Genomic DNA, 12,316 nt, shown 5'->3' with positions numbered 1-12,316 from the left:
TGAGTTCTCTCAAAGGCTCAACCTTTTTTAGTCTTTGAATCCTATCATAGTAAATATGACCAAAGTGAAGATGCCAAAGGTATGTCATTTCTAACGTTATTGACCTTTTGTCGTTTAACGGTCATAGGTTTAGCTATCTTAAACAACTCATTATTTAGTACACAGGGTTCGTTTGGTTGCAATATGTATAGCCCGTTTTCCATACATCCACCCCACAATTCACATCCATTTAGAGAAATATGATTTTATTACTTGTGACAATAAGTACAAATTGTTGTTGATGTAATAAGAAAAATTGAAATTAAAATTTCCATTGAAATTCAGAATCAAATAAACATTGTCTTAAAACAATATACAAATTTCAAAAATTCATTCAAGCTTATCATTTTGGCTTGTCTTATACGAACAACCCTTGCTAGATTCCAAGATTTAGCATTTCATCCTTCATGGCTTTCCAAATGCTGAAAAGTTGTAAAAAAGTACATGCAGGTTTAATAGATCATGATTCAACGATCTTAAACCGAAGAATCATCCTCTAAAATCCCATGCATCAAAGACAAACATTTCATTATCTTGGGTTCCATATGCCTTGAGTACCGGGCAATCTTGTCCCAATTCTCAGTCTCGCTGTAGTTGGAAACACTACCCTTTAAAGTACTTATAATCAGGCCTTGCTCCAAGATGTTTTGCTGCATTTGGTGACTTGCCAGTGGTTTCTTGTTCTTTTTGTTTGAATTTCTTCCTCATTTGATCTTCGAAGAATAAGCTTAAGTCAGCTTCTCCTTGAGCATGTTTGGTAGTATTAGCCTTCTTTCCTTTGATCGTTTCACCATCAACAATCCTCCTTCAAGGATTTGATGATTGTTGCGCATAGGAAAGATAAGAATATATTTGATTATCGCGAAATCAATGTTGTCCATAATCAACACCATGTTGATGTTGGACACACATTTCGTAAGGTTCTCACCATAGAGTAACTTTTTAGAGATTATAGAGAGTATGAAGTGAGAAGCCTAGAGCTACGATTATCAACTAAGTAGAAAGTAACGCATTGCGTGACAAACATTTATTCATCAAAGTTTTAGAAATAGCATAACATTCAAAATGTTTTGAGATAAGAAAAATACTAAAACACTTATCTTCTATTTCTTAGGTATTTTAACTAGCCAAGAACCCATGTGTCCTGGCAGGAGAGAGTCACAAATATTTACTTAGTAAAATAGAGAAACATCTCAATTAATAAAACGTCCTGGAATTTTATTAACTACCTATCCATCCAATCAAAGTAACGAAAACCCATGTGTCCCGATAGGCGAGAGTCACAAGTATTTCGTACTTTATGAGTTTCATCCACGGTTTCAATTATTATAGACTTAATTCCTATAGTCACCATAGGGATGAGTCTATATAAGGTTCATCTATAACCATCTATCCTAAGAAATTTAACCATGTTAAGAAGTCTAGTGAATACTTTCCATAGAAAGACGAAATCAAAGCGCCATGAGGCCCCACTGAACTCTAACCTTATTAAATCAACGGTGGAGATCGAATTCAGATTTTTTAAAAAAAAAATTATTATGTAATTTTTCTCGATATAGTATTTTATTCTTTTTTAAAATTACCATCTTAGGAATGCCAAATTATTAAAATAATCAATAAACTAACTTAGGTTTGCCAAATTATTAAAATAATCAATAAACCATAGTTTATAATTTTCCATTAATTCTAAAATTACCCATTGAAAATTAATAAAAAAAATTTAATTATCTAATCAATTATTATGTTCAACTAAAAAGATTAACCGAATACAATTAAGTAAAACTTAGGTAAATAAGCCTTGACAATTCGAGCTTGCATGGAGGAGAGCTGGGTTCGGTATGTTGTACCCACTACTAAGGCTGCCTAACTTCCATACAAAGCCCAAAAAAGACATGAATTTGAACCTTCATATTATTAATTATTAATTGTTATTCAATTAATTATGTCAAATCTAGTAATGCAAAGCAAATGAGTCTTCACAAGTAGAACCACCCACAAGAGAAGAATTTAAACTTTACATGTTTAATTGGGACAAAATAAAACCTACCATTTTATGAAAGTCTTATTTGAGTTTCCCACATTTTTCAAAATATAAATTGAGCTATCATTATACTTATGTTTAAAGCCTAAATATAAAAAATAAGTTAATAATGATGCATGACACGTTAATAATTGGATGAGCCTACATATACATCTATATGGCATGTTACTCATTTATGATATTTATTTCCAAAATAAAAAATTTTGCTAAAAAACTAAATCCTAACTAACTAACAATAATTAGGTATTTATCAATTTAAAAATAATTAAGTAAATATAAGAATTTATCAGAAAAAATTCAATCAATTAATTAAATTTAAATTTGATTGTTAAGTTTAGAAAATATCCCACAAAATAAGGAAACTAACCAAAAATAATAATTAATTTATTAACCATAAATAATTTGAAATTTTAAAAATAATAAACAAATGTAAGTTTCCAGAAAAAAAAATATCAATTTTTGAATTTTTGGTTTCCATTTTTTTTCACTTGGGCACACACGTGCGCATTCGCACATGACAAATCACCCAAATTGCCCAAAAAGGCAAAAATTAGAATTTTTGTACCAACAATTGTTCATAACTTGTTCCTAATAATTTTTACGGGTTTTATAAAATTAATAAAACACACATAAAAATTAAAAAAAATACCAAAACATTCTTATTTTTTTAGGCAAAAACACATAAAACATAAACATGCTTTTAGAACATGCAACCATCAAATTTTCTAAACATGTCAAAGTTCATAAACATAATCATGTATTCAAAACATCTAGATCTATGCAACCTATGCTCTGAGGCCAATTATAGGATCTTGGATTTTAAAACTAGATGCATGCTTCCTATTATTTTTTTGAAACATAATAGAACATAGAATAGCATGGTATATATATAAACATCAGATTCATAAATTAAAACAAACACGAAGATGTATAAATTTACGAATACGCAACGGAACATTGACTCATTCCTTTTGATTCTCTTACATTTTATTCCTGGTGGTAGCAAGGTATTGCTAAAAATCTAAATCACATAGAATATGTCAAAGACTTCCAAGCCTATCTATAAATCAAGTCTAACAAAGAGTGGGCAAGTTCTCAACACATGAGATAGAACTAAAGAAGGAAGAACAAGAGAATGAGAGGCCAAGAAGGGAATTAGAGTGTCTAGGTTTTCACTAACCCAATGAATCAATTGAGACTAACTTACTTATGAAAACCCTAGACATCACATTCTTTATATAGGAAACTTAATGGACTTTATTTAAATGTAAATATAAATTAATTCAAATAATAAACAAAAAAAATCAAAACCTTGAGCTCTTACAAATGGACTTATGCCCAATCTCTTTGTTTTGAATTTAAATCTCAATTGGGCCTAAATTCAAAATATTTTATTCATTTATCTTTCAATTAATTAATTAAATAAATTATTAAATAATTATAATTTGAAACTTGATTTAATATTATTTATTTATATTGGCATCAATTTATCAATATTAATAAATGTGCCTAAAGATTCTCTTTTATTTCCCAAATTCTTATTACATGTAAATATCTCTAAATTGATCTAGTCAATTTGATATTTCTAATTGATGATTAAATCAACTGTTTCAGACTATTAAACTTGATTTGATAAGAGACGACATGGGGACCATGGATCCATGAATACAAGCTACAATAAATTCACGTGAGTTTATTTATTAAATGAATTATCTCACAACTTATTAATTCTTCATGTCTTGATCATAACCATACAACCCCCTTTGAAAATAGGGTCCAACGTTGTACATAAAAAAACATTAAAATAACAAAATAACAACCACTCCCCTTTTTTCTATCAAAGTGCCAAAAGAACTAAAATAAAAAGAACAAATAACAAGAGACCTTGTTTTTGTGGACATTTTTAACTAAAAAGACAGAAAGAAGAGCAAGATGAAAACTAAACACACTTTGATATGATAGACAACTGATCAAGGATCACTTGTTGGGTGGCCTCCATGGTTCCAAGGCGAATAATAACCATTGCAAGATCATCTTTGATAGCGAGAATTTCTGATGTCTCAGGACCAGCACCAGATGGATCAGCTGCAGTGGCAATGGAGATAGAAGGAATAACCATGGACTTGGACTTTTTGAAGGATTGGTCTTTTCCTTCAAATGGTTTGAATGTAGGACCAGGAGGTGGAACCTTGACAGACTCATTGGGCATCAAAACATCTTTCTGTGAGGACATAATCTGATAAATGAGTTTTTGAAACAACAAGCTGGACCCTTTCTTTTTTGCCTTCCTTAGAGAAACAATTTGATCAAAAATCAAGGAGGGGAGATTGATCTAAGCACCAGAACCAATCTTAAACAGAAAGAATGCCAAATCTTGAGGCACAACAACTGTATTTGATAAAGGTATCTAGTTTGACAGAGAAAAATGCATAAGCACAACATAGGTATATGTAATATCAGTAATAGAAAGATATGTGCTTGGATTCGAAGAAACCTTTTGACCAACAAGATCCAAAAGGGCCAAGTCCGTATCAAATTCAAGGGTATCTTGAATGACACCAATAGGAAAATTGAGGGCAACAACAATATCTTTAACTGTAAAAGAAAACCAGTGACCACGTACATACACTTTGCCATACATGAAGGAATTATGATTAAGAAAATCATGAGTAATGTTAGCATAAAATTTCTTGACAATACGATCAACATACCCAGAATAGCCATGTAAAGAGTCTAACCATTCTCTTTCTTGAAATAAACCAATCACCCCAAACACCCTAGGAGCAGCAAGGTCAATTTTTTTTTTCACAAATAACCTTTAAGTTGGCATAATAAACCATATCCCTTACATGATCAGTATAGAAAATTTGATGAGAATGATGAACAAAAGATGAATTTGAAGCTGTGCTTTTGGATAGAACCTTACGAGTAGTTGGACTAGGAAAATTCATGGGCATCTTTAGTTCGTCATTCTCATCAATTTTACAACATCAGCAGAGTCTTTTGATTTCACTGACCTAGCATTAAAAAGTTTAGGATCTACATTAGGTTCTCGGGTCTTGGACTAGATAGTTCTAGTAGGCACCACCCCTTTAGATAGTGGTGTGTGCATGGCCATTGGAGCAGGAGACAGAGGTGGATGCAACAAGGGCGAGGTTGTGGGCACTCAAAACATGTTCTTGCGAGCCTTGGTCTTGATAGAGGACTTGGTGGAAGGTCCTGAAGCCGCCAGAGGCCAAGCTAATGGAACAGAGGCTCTTGAAGCACTGACAGAGGGCCTGGGAGCTCCAGTTGTCTTGGTCTGAGCCATGCGGTCCTACACACTAAGAAGCAAACAAAAACAAGGAAAAAAAATAGAAAGTGAGAGAGTGTTAGAGTGATTGTGAGAATGGGGCACCAATGTGGGACATAGGCAAAAGAAAATGGTTAGTTACCCAATTTTGACTATGAGAGAAAAAGGAAAGTTTTATCTTAATTGTGACCAAACCAAAAAGGGAAACAAAATATTCTTTTATTTTTCAACTACCCTTTTTCTCACACAAAATAATTAATCTTCAACAAACCTTAACTTTAGAGAGAGTGTTGACAAAAATAACACTTAATTAATTTGGACTAAAAAATTCAAGCAAGATTTTCAAACCCCACATAATTCATTCGTTTTTCTCTCTCTTTTTTTTTTTTATAGTCCCATTTTTTTTGTTGTTGGTAACAAAAATTCGAAACCTGAAATACAATTGCCAAATGAACAAAAATTAAATGAGAACTATAATATTAGAAAAATTATTTGATCTAGAGAGCATGCTTGAGAGTGTTGGAATAAAGATAATTTTTTCAAGAGCACTAAATATTTTTAAGAAAAACATTAACACAGAGGATGAGGCTTACAATTTTTATTTTTTCTTCATTCAGAATAAGTATTAGTGTGTGAAGTGTAAAAATAGGACCATTGCCCATGTTGCCAATTTTGGCCTTTTTCAGTAGTACCCAATGGAGACGTTGTCACACTACACCAATGGTAGCGTATCCTTTACATAGGTCTAATTACACATGATCAATTTACTTAAAGCTAGCATTCACTATAGCGTCCCATATTTTTTAATAGGGCTTAGGGCCTTGGTTAGCTTTTCGGGAGGGAAATAATTGATTTAATAAAGCTAATATGTGAATTAAAGGGTTTGTGATTAGAAATGCATGTTTATGTGAATTAAATATTCATGTGGGTCCAATTTGGTTATTAGGGGAATATTTGTAATTTTAACCCATTGAGGGCATAAATGTGTTATATTTGTGTGTTGTGATTGATACCACAAAGGGATGGTGATATATTTGTGATGTACGATTCGAGACGGTCCTATGGAGAAAATTAGCTAAATAGTCACAATGGGGTCGAATACCCAGCTCGGGAAGTGCCTAGGGGTATTTTGTGAACATGGATGGTGTTTGGGAATTACCAAGTAATGGGTGGTGATTTAATGTTGTTTAGGTGTATTGGGGGTTAAATGGGGACTTATAGGAACAATTGAGGATTTAGTGGGATGTGGCAATTGACGGGATTGCCCTTGGTGACACTAGAGGATTTAGGATAGTCTTGAGGGCATTTTGGACTTTTCAGCTAGGGGATAAACTTAGACCTTAGGCAGCCGAGACTCTAGAGCCACTTAGAAGGAAACAGAACACTCTCTCAGGCTTCTCTCTCTCGGTTCTCTCTCCCTTTTTTGGTGCTTGGAGGCTTGAAGAATTTTTGAGGATTTTAGGCTAAGGAATTAAATGATTGGAGGCTTAGGTGTTTCAGAATTACCTCAGGCCGAAATTATCACAGAGGTAAGAATTCTGTATCGAATTTTCTAAGTTTTTGCTATAATTTTTAGTATGATGGATTAGGTTCAAGTTTTTTTGGATTTTGAGTGTTTGATGAGGATAAGGAATTTTTACTGGATTGTTATGATGCCAAGGCTGTATGGATAGGAAATATAGACTCAATTCTGAGTTTAAATGATGTTTTGAGTGTGAATTGTTGATTTTGGCTCGGGGAAAATGTAGAAAAATGCATGGAATTTCTGGGTTTTGAGGCTCAAGACGCGGCCCTGTTCATCAGGCGCTATGACCCATTTGAATGTTTAGGCCAGGGGGCCTCAGAAATTAGCCCAGGCGCTGCGGCACATGGTATAATGCACCACGACCTGTGTCGTTCAGCAGATAGGGTTTTGTCAGGGGGTAGGCCTCGAATCAAAATTGGAAATCAAAATTTTTATTTCGAACCCAACGAACTTAGGATGTCAAATATAAAAAATAATTAATCTAACAAAATATACTCACAAATTTTTTGAAAAACATTTGGAAATCGTTTTAGCAGGTATACAAATAATTGATAAGCAACTAGGATGGTGAAGAGTAAAATAAAAATTACATGCTACAAACCCCCAAGAATTTCCTGAGGGAATCAAACTGAACTGAATCTAGGGACTTAGTGAAAATATCAACAATGTTCTTTTCAGTCTCAATGTATTCCAAGATCAATGTTTTATTCTCAACAAGTTCTCTAATGAAATGGTGCTTAATATCAATATGCATTGTGCGTGAGTGTTAAACGAGATTTTTATAAATATTTATAACACTTGTATTGTCACAACAAATTGTTAAAGTATCCAATTCAAACATAGTCAGCCATCGTTTATTTCATCCATAACAGTTGAGTACAACAACTGCCAGCAGCAATATTCTCGGCCTCAACTATAGAAAGTGATATGGAATTATGCTTTTTGCTATGCCACGACACCAAGTTGTTCCCCAGATAGGAACACCCTCCACTTGTGCTTTTCGTGTCATCCGTATTACTTGTCCAATCGACATCCCTAAAACATACAAGATTAGAACTTGTTTCTTTAGAGTTCAATATCCCATACTCTAGAATACTGTAAACATATCTAATAATTCTTCTTACAGTAGTCACATGAGACTCCATGGGATTTCCTTAGTACCTAGCACATACCCCAACACTATAACATATATCAGGACGACTAGCAGTTAGATACAAAACATTACCAATCATTCTTCGATATAAGGTAGGATCTACCTTAACTCAATTCCCATCTTTTGTATATTTGACTCTTGTACCCATGGGAGTTTTTGTATGTTTTACAGTATCAAGCCAAAAAAAATTCACTAAGTTCCTGGCATACTTACTCTGAGATATAAAAGTAACATCTTCCAATTCCTTAACCTGCAAACCTAAGAAATAGGTTAATTCACCCACCATACTCATCTCAAATTCGTCCTTCATTTGATGAACAAATTTCTACACTTCACAGTTAGATGTAGAACAAAACACAATATCATCAACATATATTTGAGCAATAATTATGTATTTCTTGATATTTTTAATAAAAATTATTTTATCCACTCCATCTCTACGATAATCATGAGACACCAAAAATTGTGTCAATCTTTCATACCATACCCATGGGGCTTGTTTCAATCCATACAAAGATTTTTTCAATTCAAAAACATGGTTTGGAAAATGGGAATCTTCAAATCCCTTGGGTTGTTCAACAAAAACTTCTTAATTCAAAATTCCATTCAAGAAAGCTGAATTAACATCCATTTTATGTAATTTGAAACCCATGATACATGCAATAGCTAATAACAACCTAACTGATTCAACCTAGCAACAGGTGCAAATGTTTCATCAAAGTCCACACCTTTAACTTGAGTGTACCCTTGTGCCACCAATCTAGCTTTGTTCTTACTATTGTGCCAAATTCCATTTTGTTCCACAATGACATTTGTGTGATTTGGTCTAGGCACAAGGGTCCATACATCATTGCTCGAAAACTATTCCAACTCTTCTTGCATAGCTTTAATCCCAGACTCATCAGTTAAAGCTTCTTTCACATTTTTTGGTTCAAGTGAAGAGGTGAAACACATATGTTGGACGATAATTACATACCTTTACCTTGTGACCATGCTCTCCTCCAAATCTCCCAGAATGAGATCAGCAAGATGATTCTTTTTAACCCTGCTTGAAGGTTCTCTTTGTATTGAATCAGTGATGATTTTCGGCATTTGTGCCTTTTCCTGTTGAGATGTGGATGTATCAGATAACATGGATGATGATTCAGTTTTTTTTTCTATCGTATCAGAAGAACTTTCTGATACATCATTCTGGGCATCTGAGGCAGTAGGCATGTCTTCCATGAATTTGTCTGTCTCGGCTTCTGTTGAAAATTCTAAAAAATCTTTGACATCATCAACAACAACATTAGTAGATTCCATAACAGATTGGGTTCTCATGTTGTACACACGATATGCCCTGCTGTTTATGGAATAACAAAGAAAAGCACGTACATCACTTTTAGCATCAAATTTTCAGACATTTTCGCGACCTCTCAATATGTAACACACACAACCAAAAATGTTGAAATATCTTACATTTGGACGTTTACCTTTCCAAATCTCATAAGGAGTATAGGCAGTACCTGGACGTAAGAACACTCTGTTTATTCTGTAGCAAACAATATTAATAGCTTCAGCCCACAATCTTTTGGACAATTTCTTGCTATTCAACATTACTCTTGTAATTTCTTGAAGAGTTATATTTTTTCTCTCAACAACTCAATTTTGTTCAAGAGTTTTGGGTGTTTAAAATTCATGAGATATACCACAAGATTTACAGAATTCATCATACACAACATTCTCAAAATCTTTACCATGATCACTACAAATTCTAACAATCTTTCAATTATTACAATTTTTTTCAACTCTTAATTTTAAACACAAGATTTTGAAAGCATCAAAAGAGTGTGATTTTTCTCTTAAAAAATCAACCCAAGTAAAACAAGAGAAATCATCTCCAGATGCCAATATGTACCTTTTTCCATTTAAACTTTGAAACTGAATTGGACCCATTAGATCCACGTGAAGCAATTCTAAGTTCTTTGTGGTTTTGACATCTGAAATAATTTTGTGAGTGATCGATAATTGCTTACGAAGTTGGAAAGGTTCACACTTACTGGTAGACTCTTTACTCAGTTTGGGTAATCCTCAAACAATACCTGCATTTGAAAGTTTTTTCAAGCTTTTAAAATTAATGTGGTCATGTTTTTCATGTCACATATTAGTTGAGTTGCTTAAGGCTGAGTGACATGACAGATTTTGAAAGAGAGTATAGTAATTATCAACAAATATGAATCCTTTTATAACACAATTTCAATTTTGATCAATCACACTACAATCATCACAAGAAAAATTGACAGTTTATCCCTGATCACAAATCTGACTTATGCTAATTATATTAGCTTTCAATCCATCAACCAACAAAATATTTTTCAGTTTAGGTAACCCTTCCAAATTTAGGGTTCCCTTTCCAAGAACTTTACCTGCTACACCATCACCGAAAGTGACTGCACCACAATTTATAGCCTTGAAATTGATGAGAATATTTTTGTCACCTACCATATATCAAGAATATCCACTATCAAATTACCAGGAATTAGATGTATGAGTTTCATGACAAGTATATGCAGCAAGAAAATTATTCACATCCTCTTTTACTCATTTTTGTCTAGACTCAGAATGTTTCTTGTGCACCTTTTTGAAATTTTCACGATGAAAATAATTTGAATTGAAAAAAATTCAACATTGCAAAACACTTGTGTTGAATGTGACCCTTGACTCCACAAAAATGGATAGTGGGAATGAATTTCTTAGTCTTTTCATTGGACGTAGGATTCTTACATATCTGTCTCTCTGTTGATGAGACATTTTGAGATGTTGATTAATCAGAAACATGTAGAGTTAGATTAGAAGACACAACAGGTAATGAACGGGCTTGAACAAACACTATTTCCCCCTTTAGTTGAGAACCTTTAGATCACAATCTAGCATTTTTTCGTTGCCATGCACTCTAGACCTCCTAAAAAATTGTAGATCCTTGATTAAGCTTCTGAACATTTTTCTTTATAAGATAAAGCTCTTTTTTCAGATGGTAAATTTCAGCATTTTTCTAAAAAAATCTTAGTTTCAAAATTTTGGCATTTGATTCAAGTTCATCATTTCTGCATGAAAGAGATTTGATCATTTTTTTCATTTGACCGATTTACAGCAAATAATTTAATCCACTCATCATACATTTTTTTATAAGATTCTTCCAATGAATCTTCATTGACTTCTGATTCATCAGAATCAGTGTCAGCAACATCATCAGTACTTGTCATATTATCAGTAGCTTTATTTACTGAAACAATATTATTTAGGAAAACAAGTTTTTATTTTCCTGCAAAAGACAAGGTAGACTAGAGAACACAAATGTCAAAGAAACATTTTCACCATCTTCATCACTACTTTCAGAGTCATTATCAATCCATGTAGCATTTATACCTTTTTTATTTGTTAGAAAAGGAAGGTTTAGAAGATGTGTTACCTTTCGAGAATTCGGAAAAATTCTTTTTATAGCCCAATTTTTTCATATATTTTTTAAAATTTCTTGTTAATAGTGCCAACTCATTATCATCTGAAATTACCTTTTCAGAACTTTTCAAGGAAATAGATTTTTATTTTTCTTTTACCTTGTTCGACTTTTCTTTTTGTCTGATCTGTTGATTCAATTCAAAGGTTCGTAGAAAACCCATTAGTTCTTCAAATTTCATGGAATTTAGATCTTTGGCCTCCTCCATAGCCGTTAGCTTGGTGCTGAGCCTGTCAGGTAAAACACAAACAATTTTTTGAACCAAAAAAAATTCATCTAATTTTTCACCTAAGGAAAAAAAATCGTTAGCAACATCAGACAATCTCTACTAAAATTCAGTACGAGTTTCAGTTTCAGACATTCTAAGATCCTCAAATTTTTGTTTGCAACATAATAGACCTATAACGCTTGACAACAGCAGTTCCTTCAAATTGAGTTTGAAAGATTAGCCAAGCTTTTTTGGCTGGTTCATAAGATGATATAAGTTTAATATGCCTTTCAACAACACCATTGAACAAGGCATGCCAGACCTTGTTATTGTAACTGGACAGTAAATCATCAGCAGTTGACCAATTTAATTTATAGTTTACCGTTGTTTCCCCAGTTTTTGTGTTAACCTCAGTCGGTGTTGACAAACCTGATAAGACAGATCTCCAAGAATTCTCATCTTGAGATTTAATGAAGGATTTCATTCTAACCTTCCAGTAAGAATAGTCTGAATCATTAAGCAATGGTTGACGAGTTATAAAACTCTCTTTTGCAAAAAAATGACA

The sequence above is a fragment of the Humulus lupulus genome, chromosome 6 (assembly GCF_963169125.1).
Source record: "Humulus lupulus chromosome 6, drHumLupu1.1, whole genome shotgun sequence".
Taxonomy (NCBI): domain Eukaryota; kingdom Viridiplantae; phylum Streptophyta; class Magnoliopsida; order Rosales; family Cannabaceae; genus Humulus; species Humulus lupulus.
The sequence above is the reverse complement of the archived record's forward strand: the minus strand, read 5'-3'. Positions refer to the sequence as shown.